The sequence below is a fragment of the Trematomus bernacchii genome, unplaced genomic scaffold (assembly GCF_902827165.1).
Source record: "Trematomus bernacchii unplaced genomic scaffold, fTreBer1.1, whole genome shotgun sequence".
In the NCBI taxonomy this organism is placed as follows: domain Eukaryota; kingdom Metazoa; phylum Chordata; class Actinopteri; order Perciformes; family Nototheniidae; genus Trematomus; species Trematomus bernacchii.
In genome coordinates this window covers 14,188,519-14,205,100 of record NW_022987564.1, presented here as the reverse complement: position 1 = coordinate 14,205,100, position 16,582 = coordinate 14,188,519, and the positions used below count along the sequence as shown (strand labels likewise).

Here is a 16,582-nt window from a genome sequence, read left to right as displayed (position 1 = left end):
ACGCTAACGTGATAATTCCCTCTTGCTCATCTGCTGCAGTCGACCTGTACTAAAGGGATAGGCACAACACGGAGAAAGCAGAGACTCCTTAGCTAATCCATTCCCTCTTTTTCTCTCTCCGACTGTGTCACTTTCACTTAGTGGCTCTCCGCTACACTAATGCTGGCACACATGCGCTAAACCTCCTCTCAACCACTGGACCTTGCTCACCAACCAGACACCGAAGTAAAAAAATGACCACATACAGACTCTCTAAAACAGTGCGTGGCCCGTGGAGTGTGGATTGCATTCGAGGGACGGTGCCTCGATAGATCACAGCGCGTTTATTGGCTCCACGGATTCCCTTGAGTTCATCAGGCTCCAGAGGAGGAGGAGGAAGTGCAGAGACTGAATATAGATTCACTCTTCCACTGTCTGCTGAGCAGGCCTGGCTGCTCCATCAGCCTATACCCTATTAGAGGCCATGATGGAGTGTGACACAGTGTGTGTAAGTGCTTGCATGTGCATAGTAAGTGAGCAGAGGCAGGCTGGGTGCGGGCGGGCGGGCGAAGGAAGCAGAATGCAAAATATTAGATTTGCTGGAATTGCTTCTTAGTATCCGACATGTCTAAAGTACATGCACTTAACTGCTCTTATTGTTATTGAGAAATCAATACGGTTTACCTTGATTCACCCGCTTTGCATCATGAAGGATGAGGTGAACACGGTTGGTAAGAAAGTACATTTAAAGGGGACCTATCATGCAAAATGCACTTTTGTACGTCTTTTATACATGAATATGTGTCCCCGGTGTTCCAGGGAACTCACCAAGTGTCAGAAAACACAACCCTCTCTATTTTCCTCCATACCCAAATCTCTAAAAAAGGGGCTGCAACGGATCTGATAAAAACTGATCCAGATTTGAACACTGTCCTGACGTCAGGACGGTGGCGCTACGGCTATTGGGCCAACTCCACCAATCAGGAGGAGACAGCCACGGCCATTGCTGTTCGAAAGCGCTGGAGACGCTGTAGTACATATGCCAGGCCTGTAGATGGTGCTGTTCTCACAGAATCAGCCCTTGCAAACACAGAGCTAAAAAATGTCAAATTGAGCAAAATGAGGCATGGCTAAAATGCATGATCTGTTTGGTATTTTTCAAAAAAAAAGTATAAATATGCCTTATATAGGTATGGTCCTACACTATATTATTCAAATATAGCATGATAGGTCCACTTTAAACAAGCTTTTGTTCTTACTTTGGTAATTTACTTGAGAATTTATGTTTTACAACTTTACTTCACTTAATTTTAGAAGGAAATATCGTGCTTTTAAATCCACTAAATGTGGAAGATGTAGTTAGAAATTGCTTCATACAGTATAGATAGAGTTGTTACATAGGAAAATATATGATACACTAATACATTAGAATAGATTGAATGCTGAAGTTTTACCTCTAGGATACTTTACTTGGTAAATCTGAATACGGCTTCCACCACTTGACTCCACTTTTCTTCCAGCAGTTGAATAATTGAGAAAATGGCACGAGGGAATAGGAAGAAAGGGAGAAGACACAGACATCTACTTTTTGAAGTGAATATAACCAAGAGGGTTCACAGTCACACTGCACCTGATCACATTACATCCTTTTGGGGCGGAAAGGCAAGAGGGACGGGGGAAGCAGCTGAATAAAAGACAACAGAGGAGCAAAAGAATACTTTCGAGAAATAAATGTAAAAGAGGCAAGAGAAGGTAAATCACTTTTCCTTAAGGGTATGAAACAGAAGTAAAGAGTGGAGGGGCGAGGCAACAAAGAGAAGGAAGTATGTGAAGACTCATCTTACAGTAAGGGAAGGTCACTACATGGGGACAGAGACAGAGCGCTCTGGTTACTGGCAGCCAGTGGACAGAGAGACAGAGAGAGTGATAACCAGGGGACAGCTGGGAACACAGCGCAGGGCTGACAGCGTAACTCCTGGCCCGGGCACACGGCGGGAAACATGAGCAGGGGCGTGTGTGCCTCCATGCATCGTGTGTTGAGAGTCGACGAAAGAGGAGCAGCAGAGACAGGAAATAGAGGAAGAGATGGTAGGGACATATGAGGGTTGGGTATGTGTGTTGGCACTGGGTGAAAGGTTGGGAGAGTCACTGGATGCCAATACCGGACTCTTAGAGGTCGTTATAGTAGATGCCAACAGCAGTTATGGTATAAGGATATCACAGTAGGCAATAAATAAACCAGGCTATAGATGAATGACTCCTTGGAGATTGTTAGAAGGTAAGGTACAACATGGGGGAATACATATATTTCATGTTTAGCAGCATGGCTATAGGAATGACATTTCACATCTGTAAGTCCACCACTTTGGTCCATATTGGATCTCTAAGCTATAAAGAATGCAATGACATTTTATACAGACATTTCCTCTTCGCAAAAAGATGATCCCTAATGACTTTGTTGTTGTTTACTTTTATACATCTCAACTTTCATTGGGTATTTTTGTATACACTTTGGTACTGGTCCCCAGATGATTTACCCTAAAGGCTTTGGTGATACTCCTTACTTTACGTCTACCAGGTTGACAGCAGGTTTTGAAATAGTATGTGACCTTTTTTAATGTGTGAGTGAAATTGAATAAAATGTTGTCTAGACCTTTATTATTTGGCGAGGAACGCTTATAGTATTGATTTGGTATTGATAGAAATACATGAAACACAAGAAAAGAGATTGAGGGGGAACAAGCTGCACATATCTCCACACCACCAGGATAAGTAAAAACGGTGGTGATGCTGAACTTTTCATCTAGATTTTAATTTGTACAAAATCTGCAGGACCAAAGACTTTCACATGAGAGTTGGCTCTACTTTTTGTTAATTAGCCAACTTCATTATGCTCACATACTAAACTAAACATCAGCTTATTAGCGCCGTCCCAACTTTGAGAATGTTGCTGATTAATCACAAAGCACCACTGCACTCCACAGAGCTGCTTAGCATGGCTGTGTAGTCTCATTTCATTTATTTTAATCTTTTTAAATGACATTACATTCTAGACTATCCAACCATGGCGTTTTTCACACTCACCTGCCCCGACGCACCATCTAGCTGGGGGGGGGTTAAGAGATGCACACAGACAGCTTTATCATTATAAGCAAGGAACAGCGCGATGGCAGGCATTGAACTTAATAAGCCTAATGGTGTGTAAAATGTAAAGGAAATGAGGACTGGAATGAGTGGTGGATTGGAATGAGTCAGGGCCTGCTGTAGTGTGAAGGAGCTCGGCTTGCTGAGGTTTTAATCTAGAGAGGAGACTTTTAAGGCTGAGCAGGCGGAGGCAACATAAAGCCCATTTTTCACACGACACACAGACCTGACAAAGTGTGTGTATATTTGGTGCAGTTCCATTTGGAGGAAAGCTGTTGTGTAGCGTGCTGTAGGTGAGTGTTGGGTGTAGTAGGCCATCTGACAAGGAAGTGCAGCAGGCCATACATCATACACTCTGAAGTGCGACTGTGGCTAGGTTTGTGTCTATGGAGCACTTTCAGAGAGACTAGAACTAAATACATTTTGAGAGCAACTCAGGGGAAGTTTTGACTCTCTCTCTCTTTTCCCACTCCACTTGTTTCTAATTCATCAAAGGTGATGAGAAGGGAGACAGGCGAGAGGTACAGAGCGGTCCCGGCACGGCTATCATTAAATAAGAGTTCGACACCAGAGCTCATGAGTAATTCATGATCTTCCACACATTCTTCATTTGCTAGGTAGAAGAATAAAAGAGCCCTTATCTGGGGCACACATACCGTATTGTCTGCTGTTGGGCTTGGCAACAGTGACGCACGCACACACACACACACACACACACACACACACACACACACACACAAACACACACACACACACACACACACACACACACACACACACACACACACACACACACACACACACACACACACACACACACACACACACACACACACACACACACACACACACACACACACACACACACACACACACACACACGCTGGCACGCACTTTCCAACTCGTGATGAGTGTATTACATTTCAAATGAAACAAGAAATAAGGTGAGGCTCATGGAAAATTAAGTATTATTCTTTCTCTGCCATGCACGTAGGCAAAACTACAAGAGAACATAAACGTGATGAGGGTTTTATTATTTGTAAGTTCCACTTTGTTCAGTTCAGGCAGTTGTTTCCACCCTCCCTAAGCAACCGTATTGGATCAAGAGGTGTTGGCTTAAAAGCACAACAGAAGAAACACAATAGGTCTGATTTCAAAACCTTTCTGACATTGCACAATTGAAATAAAAGTGTGTGCTGCATGTGTGCGCAGTTAGCTACAACAGGTGCCCTTCCCAGGCTAATACTAAAAGAAATAGAACAATAAGTACTCCTTTGATAATGGCATGGAAGACAGATTCCAACAAAGTATCTGAACAATCTGTTTACCATCACTAATACCCTTTCAAACACCTGAAGTGACAATGAAGTGGGACTCTGCATTATTTGCTTGAGTGTGAGAAATTAGAAGACAGCCTGTTCTGTCATTTTAAATAGATTCTGGAAAGGTACACCATGAACTCAGAGAGAAACAGCCCTTTTGTCAGTGCCCAAAAACCTCAATTAAGGCTATTATACATCAAGATACATGCTTCAAAAAGGAGAAAAACACACACATTCATTGCACAGACAAAAACTCCATAAAAGGAGGATGTATGAGTGTAATAATGAAGCAATATACATGAAGGGTTGTTAAATAGTTTGCATTTAAAAAAATACTTGAGGTTGCTTGGACGCGCTCTGATCCAAATCCCAGTTTAACCCCAATACCCCACTGCGTTATTAAAAAGCACCGTACGTAGATCATGCTAATGCTGATAGTGTAGCATATATTAGTGAGTCCTTTGAACCCTCCAGTGGTGGGGATTATCAATATGTATCAGTCATTCATCTGAAGATCGGCCAATCGGAGGGCTCCTCTGTACATCAAAGAGAGCCAAAAAAAGCCGTTATTAAAAAGCCTTTTCATCTTATTGCAAACTTACTACACAATATTTTTTGACCTAATTTTACCCCATAAATCGGAGGCAAATTGGGGGTCCTGTGAGGAGGTCTAGAGACAAATCTTGGGAGTGTGTTTGGGACAGCCTATTTGAGGCAAAATCTTGTCTGAGTGCTGTGTGTCTGGCTGCTGGATTTGTCTTCAAATTAATGCTTTGAACTTCTAAGTTCATGCATATCTTACGTTCTGATAAGGTTGGGCATTAAATCAAAAATATATCCAAAAAGTTCATTATCCCTTAACAATCATGCCTTCCACTTTCCCCCCTACATGTATTATCTCAAGAAAGGCACAAAGATAACACTAATCTCTCATCTTTCTCAGCTCCATAATCTCTAAACCATATAGTCTTACATCATGTGGGGAGGTCAAAGGTCAACTAGATGCTATCAAAAACCAGTAAACAGTTTAAATCCAGGCCACTGAGAGGAGGCTCGGCTCCTTCACTGCATTATGAGAAATGTCTTCCCCCTCGTCTCTATTTTTCTCTCATTCATTGTCATTGTCAAAGCTTTTTTACGCTCCAGTTGGCCTGGACAATAGCAAGCAAGGTCGCCAGAGGCTTTTCCTGCTATGATCGCTGTGGTGTTAGCCGGGGTTCATAAAGGGCCCATTAGGGCGCTGAATGGGCACCCATTAAGAGGACATCCACACGACTGAGAGAGCCCGGGGCCAAACGGCCTTCCTAGGAAAACTGATAGGCAGTAAGCACCTGGCGGACTGGAGCCGCCCACTCGATATTTTAAAAGAGAAAACAAAGAATGATAGGAGCTGGCTTTCACCCGTATGAAACACTGCAGTCAGCAAATAGTACACTGAAACCTTACCCTAACCTCAGACACCCAAACATGCAGAATGGGACTGAACATTGTTCATAATGTGAGGTCTGTAAAATGATGAACAATAAACATTATTTTCAACATCTCTTTCAATATCACTGTGTGTGGCCAAAATATTAGCCGAGAAAGAAGATGTGAAAGAAAAACAAAGAAAAGAGCTATGAGAGAGAATTGTACATCCTCCGCACACCTGGCCAATTGCTTTGTAAAGTGGGTGTCAGGTTGTCGGTTATACATTTTCCGATGCAGGCCCTCAGATTTCAACACCAGAAGGAGGGATTCATGCCTGAGTCATTTGCTAACACCATTTCTTGGCCCCAAAGCTAGCCAGCTTCAAACCAATATTTATTTGCATACTAAACAATCAATCAGTCATCAAAATTGACTCATCACTTTTTTTTATTACACAGATGTGACAAGAACACAATGACGAAGAGGAAGTTCACAAACTGTTCTGTAAATCTTCACAAAGAAGACCAGAACATCCAGACCCTGATAAACTAGCAACTATTACTGGCACCGTTTCTTTTATATTCTCTGTAAACACTCAGTATGCAGATGAACCTAAACCGACCCCACAGACCATCAGCCTTGGTCAGATTGCATATTTCTTTTCAGAATTTCCTCACGAGCTCACAAACCTTCACAACCTTTCCTTTTCTGACAAATCTCAGAACACAAAAGTTATATTTCTATGTCAATATGGTGTTAATTTGATCCCAAAAATGATGAAATCCTGCAAAATTGTTTACATCTCATAGCTTTCACAAAGACCTTGTCCTCTCTGTTATTACATTTGGCTCTTGTTAGCCTTCCAATCTGCACTTTTTCTAGTGAATATTGCTACTCACACATAATGCCATGACAACCGTCATAACTTTGAACCAAATCTCCGACATTATCAGTGAGACGATAAGCCCCTACAGTAACTGCACAGCACCACTTATATCGTCTACATAGATTAAGATAATATGAAATAAATAGAGGTTTTTCCTGCCATGTTATTTGGTTTGAACTTCTGTGACCTTTGAGCGACCATTGCCTTCCTTGAGAAGATCAGTCGAAAAATATGTATTTTTAAATCATCACTGTTTTCACATATGTCTGTAATAAGTGAACACAGCGAGGTCAACCAACAGACAGAGGATATTACAGGGAAGGTGATCTCCTTTGAAGCAGCTGGACTGTATTAGTTACGCTGTATGAATACATTTTATGATTTTTTTTTAGGATGGAAAGAATTCAAAAATGAAGGTTGGCCTCTACTGATAAATCAAATCTCTCATCTGAAAATTATACATCATGCATTGAGAACCGAAAATGCTTGGGTCTAGTTTAAGCACTGAGGTAGCAGAGAGGATTCTGGGTAAGGGTGCCACTTGATATTCAGGCAAGCTTTTATACTGGGATTATAAATTGTAACTAAGGGCTTTGTGAGTGGTAAATACATTATTTAAAAGTCAGTAAAAAGCAATTTATAAGAAATAAGTGGGTTCCAATATTTAATGTTAACATTGTGGACTTTTAATTAAATAGTTCTACTAAAAATACTTTCTTTTAGAGAGTTACTTGGGAAGATTGAAATCTCTTATAATGGTCCATTTAATATAGCAGCCTTGAACAGAAAAGTAGAGTGGGAACACAAGTGAGGCTACTTCCACCCTTTCAAGGTTACTCATTAATAGTAATCTTTTTCTCTTTTCTAACAAAAAAAACGTGTGACAAAATATTTGCCTCTGTGTATTAATTATCTGGAGTCTCCGCTGGTTGCCTGGAAACTTCTCAAAGACAAGAAATTGTTCTATGTTTGCCAAAATGTCAATCTAATCCTTGAAGTATTAATTATTGTATTGCCAAAATCATCAACACAATCCTTTTGGCATGTCTTCATCTGTTCTGTTTGTAAAATGTAAAAAATAAATGTGTGTTAAATTGATTTAAATGAAATTCGTAATAAACATATTTGATCCAGATCCTCTGCAACCCTTCTCCAGAGGCTAAGTGCCGAAAGGTCAAATAGTCAAATAGAATTTTCGCAAGCTGCAAATCTAAAGTGTTTTTATTACAGATCTATAAAGCTTCAGGAAATGATTTAAGTAACTTTAACACGTCCTCTTAAAAGGAGCCTTATTTGCAATTGTTACAATGTTATGGTTATCAATCCATCCCTACCCAGAGCGAGACTAGATCAAAAGTTTAGGTGATTATCGAGCCTAACATGCTTTAGCAAAGCCAGTGGTCAGGAGTCCTCATTTATCACTTCTTAGGGAGTGGATTAGATGTAACCTTATTTAACACTCTGAGCCTAAGAACTGGTAACCTTCCGGATGCGGTCCGGCTCATCAAAACACGTGTGAAGGGTGAGGGATGGGGGGGGAGGGGAGAGTGGTGTCAGAGCAGTGATCCGTAGATTAACAGGTGAGAGCAGGGAAGGGACTTAAAGTTGTTGTGAGCAGGCATATGTGCATCCCTGTGCGTGTAACACAACACAATGGCGTGTCAGACAGTTGTGTGCATCACTACAGCCAAAGCTGTGCTGTCTGAAAAAGTGTGTCTTTATGTAGAAGCAGGGCTGTGTAGATAAATGATGCATACCATTATGAATACTGGAGCACTGGAAAATGGTAGGAGGCTTGCACTCAACTGTAGGAATGGAAAGTACAGTTTAAAAAAAGTGCAAGTAGGAGGAGGAGGACAAGAAAAGTTAAGGGATTGTGGAGAGATTCACGCTAATAGCGAGTTAAAGAAATAATAAATATTGGAAGCTGCGAAGAATGTACATGTATGCATTGCATCTATTACAGCAATTAGATTTGTTTTCAATGCAGGGATTAGAGGTAAGACGTCCTTAATGTAGTTAAGCCTGGGTGTGGCTGATGTATCAAGCAGGCTTTTTGTCATGTAGCATTTTCCAATTTAGTTTCAGTATGACAAACACTGTTGACATTTTCCAGAGTCTGTTAAAAAATAAAAAAGCCGTTGAGACCTTTATTGTCTCATGAGGTCGTGTGACTTGTAAACTTTTGCAACTCTAAACGCCCTCAGACTTTTGTTTTTTTAAATAGATGAACAAGACTGACGAGCAACTGCAAAGAAGAATTTAGGCAGTGGGAGGCCTCCAATATGACTCAAGTTTTGGAACAGTAAGCAGTGGTTGAGAGAACAATGAAGCAATGGAGATTTGACCACAACCATGTAGTGAGATATGATAAGTGGGTTGCCACTGGGTTGTTGTTTTTACTAAGAATATTGTGTTTCTCAAGACTAAGGAATGAAGCTGTTGCACTCTGGGAAACTGCAGGGAGGACTCACAGAGATTGTAAGAACCTCTGCCAACACTGTTCACTCCTTTGTTTGCCTACAGAATGAGTCAGTTTCAGCCAAATAAATCATTCCCATCAGTTGAAGTGAAGATAACATTTATTCTGTGACCTTGCAAATACAACTGTGGGATTGTAAATCAAATCCCTCTCGTAGTTGCGCCTAAAACAATATTGGAAAACTTGGAATTTCAGATGAAGTCAAACCCAAAATTCCTTGGCCTGAGTCTCATTCGTCAACCAGAACACCAAAGCAACATAAAACTGTGGTCTGGATCTTGATGAAAAACTGATGTAAATTTGCTCTGAAATGACAGCTACATATAGCTGGGAGGAACTGCATAATAGAGTGATAATCATCTGTGGGTTTATCACTATGAGCGCCCCCCCCTCACATTGCGTGCTTTCATTTGATCCTTTGCTAATATAATATTTCTGATAAGAGCAACTTTAAAGAAAAACTAAATCAATCAGCTACACTGGTGAGTGAGATTTCATGCCCTCGGTTGAACCTTTGATGAACTGTTGGAGCACTCTGTGACTTTATAAATATGTTTGATATGTTTTTACAAAGGCACTGTGGAAACGAGATTTACTGATGTGTAGAAATACACCGGAAAGATACGAGGAGAGGAGGAAAAAGAGCGGAGGAAAGAGTGTAAAAGTGACAGAGAAGCCCGCCTCTTTTTTCCAAGTATTCTAAACAGAGACAGCAGAGACTGGCCTCACAAACCACACACACACACACACACACACACACACACACACACACACACACACACACACACACACACACACACACACACACACACACACACACACACACACACACACACACACACACACACACACACACACACACACACACACACACACACACACACACACAGCATCTTCAGAGGTACAATTGCACAGGCCCTAATTACCGTGGGCTGCAGTGTTTCTTACTTGGTTTGCCAAAATCTCAAATCGCACACACACACACACACACAGACACAGACACAGACACAGACACACACACACACACACACACACACACACACACACACACACACACACACACACACACACACACACACACACACACACACACACACACACACACACACACAGCATCTTCAGAGGTACAATTTCACAAGCCCTAATTACCGTGGGCTGCAGTGTTTCTTACTTGGTTTGCCAAAATCTCAAATCGCACACACGCAGACACACACACACACGCAGACACACACACACACACACACACACACACACACACACACACACACACACATACACAGACACAGACACAGACACAGACACACACACAGACACAGACACACACACACACACACACACAACACACACACACACACACACACACACAACACACACACACACACACACACACACACACACACACACACACACACACACCACACACAGACACACATACAGACACACACACACACACACAGACACACACACACACACACACGTTCAGCTATTACAGACACAGACACACACAAACTAAAACAAATGGTGCATGTGCAGAAGTAGTAACTACACACCAATGGGGGGGCTTTTTATGTCTGCCAGCTGATAACAATGAGCTCGTTTCCTTTTCAACCCTGATCTACGCACATTGAAATCTAAATTACTATACGATTTTTGGACACAAGACGGCATAAAAGTCTGCACATTTCCTGTTGGAATGACATATTGATGTAGCATGAGAGCATTTCGAAAGCATTTCTTTCAAACTTTTACCGTAGCTGATATATTATTAAAGCTGTCTCTGTTGCAGTCCCACAGTTGTGTTTTGTCTGATTAGTATGCTGCATTCATCCTGAACTGTTACCCAGGTTTTAAAGTCTGATTGCTCTCTTTCTCTTTCAGCAACCTTGAGTTCCTTCAGGGAGGGTCATGAATAATGACCCATCGGTTTCCTGCACCGGCCCTAATACACCGAGGCCGAGGCCATTTAAGATAAACAGAGAGATACAGCGTTTTGCCATTACACGTCCTCCCCGTCACCTCGAGCCCTCTCTCCCATCCTGTCCATCTCTGTGCACAAACACACTCTCGGTTCTTAGAGGAAAGGAACCTGAGAACTTTTCTCTGGTATCTTTGTATCTCCTAAGTATCCCTCTCTTTTTCCCCCCTTTCTGTTTTTCACACTCTTGCTCATTTACATTCACTGTACAATGCACGTTTCTCTCCCCTTTCTTAGAGAAGTCTCTAAAGTGAGGGAAACTAGGCCATTAGGCTGCAGCACAGCTTCTCCCTTGCTTCAAGTATCCCCTCTCTCCCGACTCTTTCTCTCCCACTTGTTCCCCCTCCCTGCTGCCCCCTTTCGTTTGCGCTCTTTCCTTAAGTTGCCTGCGGTATCCTTCGCTCTTTTCCTCCATTTTTCATAATCTTTATCGCATGACATTCGCCTTTTCTTCCATTCTGTCTTGCTGCTCTTACTGCCTTGGGTACCACTGTGTCTTCCCTCCAACTTGTCTCTTTGCTACTTTGTTCTGTTTTCTCTTCTATCATTCATAATCCATGCACACACATACACACACACTTGCACACACACACAGAAATGACACACCAAATTCAATAGACCCGAGAAAAGTATTTCCAGGCACCTTCTGTTCCTATTCAGATGTATTTTCCCCTTTGGCGTATTTTAATGGGATTTTCGCGTGCCCTTTACCAATCATTCCATATTTTAAAAGAGTGAAATTTAGTTAATAGAAATGGCAGGGGGGACAAAAGTATTTAACCTTAATCCGTTTAAAAAGAAAAAAAGATAATAACCAGAAAGGTATTATCATTGTTTCATAAAGGAAGAGTGTTCGTAGTGCAGCAATACAGCACACAACAGCTTCACGATGCTTTGCACTGATGTCAATTTGGTACTAAGTGGAGGTCATGTGGTTTGAACCTGCAACAACAGTCAGTCTAAATGGGTAAACTCCTGTCTTCATGCCAACAAGGAATGCACACGAGTTGCAGAATATTCGCTTTTTGTGAACAGGGATGATTCAGGGTAATCCAGAGACCCCACTGAGAACAGATCTTGTCTTTTTCACCCAAAGAAATACAGACAAGGAAGCCTGCTGATAGCATGGTGTGTGGATCATACAGTACAGCAACCAGGATGCTGTATGATTGTTTTAATGCTGTGAGGAGGTCCCATGTGGTATGAAATAGATCAAAACCTCTGCAAATGAACCCATCACTATCTGCATGTGCATGGCTAGATACCACCAAAGGGAAGAAAATGTGTTTTTGGGTCAATGTGGGTCTTCCTACAAACAAGGACTGAACATTAGCTTCCGAAGGCTTATCTGACACTGAAACACTGCACAGGTAGAAGCAGGAATTGGCGGTTTTAAGCATAAAGCAATCCATTTGGAATGTGCGCTTGCTCCTTTTTGATTGGACAGAAGATGCTGGATGATGTTGTTTTGAGTTGCAGCAAAAGTCTTTTGATACATCCTCATTAAAACACTTTTAATGGGTTTTGGAATTGACAATGAATCCATTAATTGGATAAAACAGATGTATTGATCATTCAAATAACCAGGACGAAATATACTGAGGTAGGTGTATGCACTACAGTGGCTCCGGTAAAGAGGTATAGTAGAATGTGTTCACAGTGAACCTGACAGTAAATTCAACCAAACTAAGTTAATCATATTATTGTCAAACTGTATTGTAATAGTAGGGAGTAATCACCCTCCACACAATGTGTGTCTTATGTGTGAGGGGGTGTTAAGGTCTTTACTTGGTCAGTAAAATGATGTCATGACGCTCTATTGATTTGTCCGTCTGACTCCCCCTTGCTCCTGCTCTCCCCCCCCCTCCTCCTCCTCCTCGTGCCCTTTGTCTGTTTGTTGTCGGCTTGTCCGGGTCCCTCGGGGCTAATCTGCTGGTGTACCAGATGCATGCGCTCATTAACCTGGTGCCACCTTCTAAGAGTCTCACAGACCGTGCCACAGTCGAAAACACAGAAATAATCTCATGGATATATAGCCGTGGCCGTCACACACACAGGTAGACACAGGGCAAAATGCTATTATTAGCATACTTCAGGTGCAGGATTTCTGGCAGAAAGACAAGAGAAATGAGTGAAATAAAAGGATAGATAGATGGAAGAAAAGACACAGGGAGAATCTGCCAGCAGACAGATGGAGAGGTGAGGGTGTGTCTCCTCTGAAGTCCCCTTCTTCTCTCCCCAAAAGGACGTTCAAAGGATGCAAACAGAGAAATCCACTGCCCCTCACCTTCCCTCCCTTTCCACCCCACATTGCTGCTTCACACCTCTATCTCCAAGGCTATAGGCCTCCTGTTTGCAGAGAAAGGGATTTCATACAAAAGGGGAGCGAGGGGGAAAAAAAATCATCCAGCTTTTTGTGTTTTTCTTACAAACGGCAGCTGTCTCTCACGTTGCCTCCCCCATTCACACCCTTACACCCTCAGAGTCATTGCCGTATCCAAACCTACCGAAAAATAACACATGGGACCTCCTCCATTATCCTCCCCACCCCACACACCCCCTGCCCACCCGGGTGTGAGTAGCGGGCTGTGTGGAATAAATGAGCTCATTCATACAGTGTTGAGCAGCTCCATCCCTCTGCTGCCCGGCCCAATGTAAACAAGCCTAAGGTGGCCGGTTATAAGCCACAGGAGCAAGGAGTGTGTCTGGATCAGGACCATCATCCAACTGCTGTTCCCGGGGAAAAGGATATTTGAAAAGTCCTATTGTATAGATACTCGCTTCGAGCGTTCATTTGATGGCAAATGAAAACAACTTCCAACTCCTGCTGCTTTAGATTTAAATGTGGTTCGGCAGTTGGGTCAGCCCAACAGAGGAGAGGCGATTCAAGGAAGCAGAGGCAGTTCAGAATTAGTGATCTGCTAAATATTATACAGGAATTTATCAAAAAGGAACTACTTTTCCATCATTTAATTTAGTTACACACATTTCTATTAATGTAACTTAACATTTCTAGCTTTTATTTCACTTATAAATATTCCATGAGTCCTGACATGTCACTATGACTTGAATGAGTGAACTGCTTAGTAGGACTAAAATAATTACTCAATTAATTAATTAGCATACTGACAATATTAATCTTCAACTATAATCCAATTATCGCTTAACTCACTTTGGACGTACAATGTTGTGGTTTCGGCCTTAGCTTGATTAGCAAATTAATTGATAGTCAAAGAAAATCCCAGCCCCAGTTAATTTGAATTCTTTAAGACAATAGATGACATTTAAAATATGACTTATTGTGGCGTTAGCAACCAGGCAAACTAGCTTGCTAACCTAAAATGGACGGGTGGATGGATGGATGGGTGGATGGATGGATGGATGGATGGATGGATGGATGGATGGGTGGATGGATGGATGGATGGATGGATGGATGGATGGATGGGTGGATGGATGGATGGGTGGATGGATGGATGGATGGATGGGTGGATGGATGGATGGGTGGATGGATGGATGGATGGATGGATGGATGGATGGACGGACGGATGGATGGACGGACGGATGGACGGATGGATGGGTGGGTGGATGGATGGATGGATGGGTGGATGGATGGATGGGTGGATGGATGGATGGATGGATGGATGGATGGATGGACGGACGGATGGATGGACGGACGGACGGACGGACGGATGGACGGATGGATGGGTGGGTGGATGGATGATAGGTAGATAATAGATGGGTAATTAGATTGATATAAATAAATAACGGCAAGTGAGTAAAACCTTTATTTAGTAGGCACTCAGTATTCAATATATAAATTGAGTGTGTCGTAAGGATGTGGTGCGTTAGTGTGCCGTACGTTAGTATTGGAACACAGCCGATCTCTCTTTCACTGATATGCATCTTGTCCTGTCTGGATGTTCTGCACCATGACTATCCTTGGTAACTGGGTATGAATGGACAGGCTCAGACTCTATAATGAGGAGCTCTGTCAGCACTTCAGCTTCAGAGACTTTTATTGCAAAGTGTAAGTTAAGCAAGAACAGAGGGGCTGCTGTATATCTCCTCTGTAAAAACGATGTAATGACTACTACAGATGATAACCTTGTGATGAACTGAACTTCCTCTCACATCCTTTTTCTCACTACCTCGACCCCTTTAAAAATATCTTCACAATTGCATTTAGATAAAAGATTAAAGAGATATTGTACTTCTTGTATTAATCCTCTGAGAATTTAAAAGAGTATTTTACAATCAAATCGTGTGTTTTGAGGTCATGCGTCCATTTCAATCTGTTTTTAAATCACTGTCTGACCTCGAATAAGCCAGCAGGAGAAAAGTGCTCAGTGGATGAGACATGTTTACCAAGCTGCTGCTGCGACATGTATGGGTGTGTTTCATAAAGCTTTTCATTATAAACTCAACAATGGCTCTCACATACTTGAAAACCACTCGGTGAAAAAGCCTGTCAAGCACATAGGGGCTGAACTGGAAATATATATGTGCCTTTGTACAAAATGTTTTCAAACGCCAGCTACGTAAGGTAATATGCTTAAATTGGTTGGTTTGAATAATAAATCATTGCTCTTACTCTTGCAGATGTTGCTGGATTCTACTTTTCCAGTGTTTTGTATCCACTTCAACCCCTGTCTAATCAGTAAGCTCATTTAAAACCAAAGTTGAAATGGCAAGGCTATCTCTCCACGCAATAACAACAGCAAGAAAACCTGAAGAAACAAGGGGCTGAATTAAAAAAAGAATAATTATTCACACTTAACACCCAGCAGCGGTTATTCTCTGAGGTAATCAGAGATTTCACAAAGCCATTCTTTGTGGTGACCTTTGCTTTGGCTCTTTATGCAATGTAATTTCAGTTGTTATAAATTAGCTGTGGCTGTTCATTTATCTGTCGTATCGAAGTACACACCCAAATACAAAATACAAAATGTGGGAGTGTGTTATTTATTCATCTATCATCCTGTAAAATGTTTTACACTCTGAATAATGGAGGAGCTCAAGGGCAGTTATTACAAGCTGAGCAATTACTAAGGAAATATAATACAAGTATTGCTTTAAATAGTGACCTGAATCTTAATGTCCAAAGACTTGAGTCCGTCTCCAAAACCTTAGATCTCCACAATGGCAAACATCATAAACTTAAAGAGTCAAATTTTTGCTGTCATGAAAATTACCACTGGGACCAAAGGCTACTGCTAACAGTGCATGTAGAAACCAGTGATATCTCTACACCAATAAAAGACCAATAAAACAGCATATTAAGTTCAAATTCAAAGTCAAAAGGAAAAACACCACTGTGAATTTCCTATAAAAACACACACAATAACACTTGACACAGTTTCCCATAACTCCCTGTGTAGTACAGA

General features: G+C 41.8%; 1 protein-coding gene across 2 annotated transcripts in view; it reads right to left on the bottom strand.

Annotated features, from left to right (window-relative positions):
* Window positions 1-16,582, bottom strand: part of ext1c (exostoses (multiple) 1c) — a 73,505-nt gene that overhangs the window by 45,683 nt on the left and 11,240 nt on the right. The gene's annotated exons all lie outside the window — the stretch shown is intronic.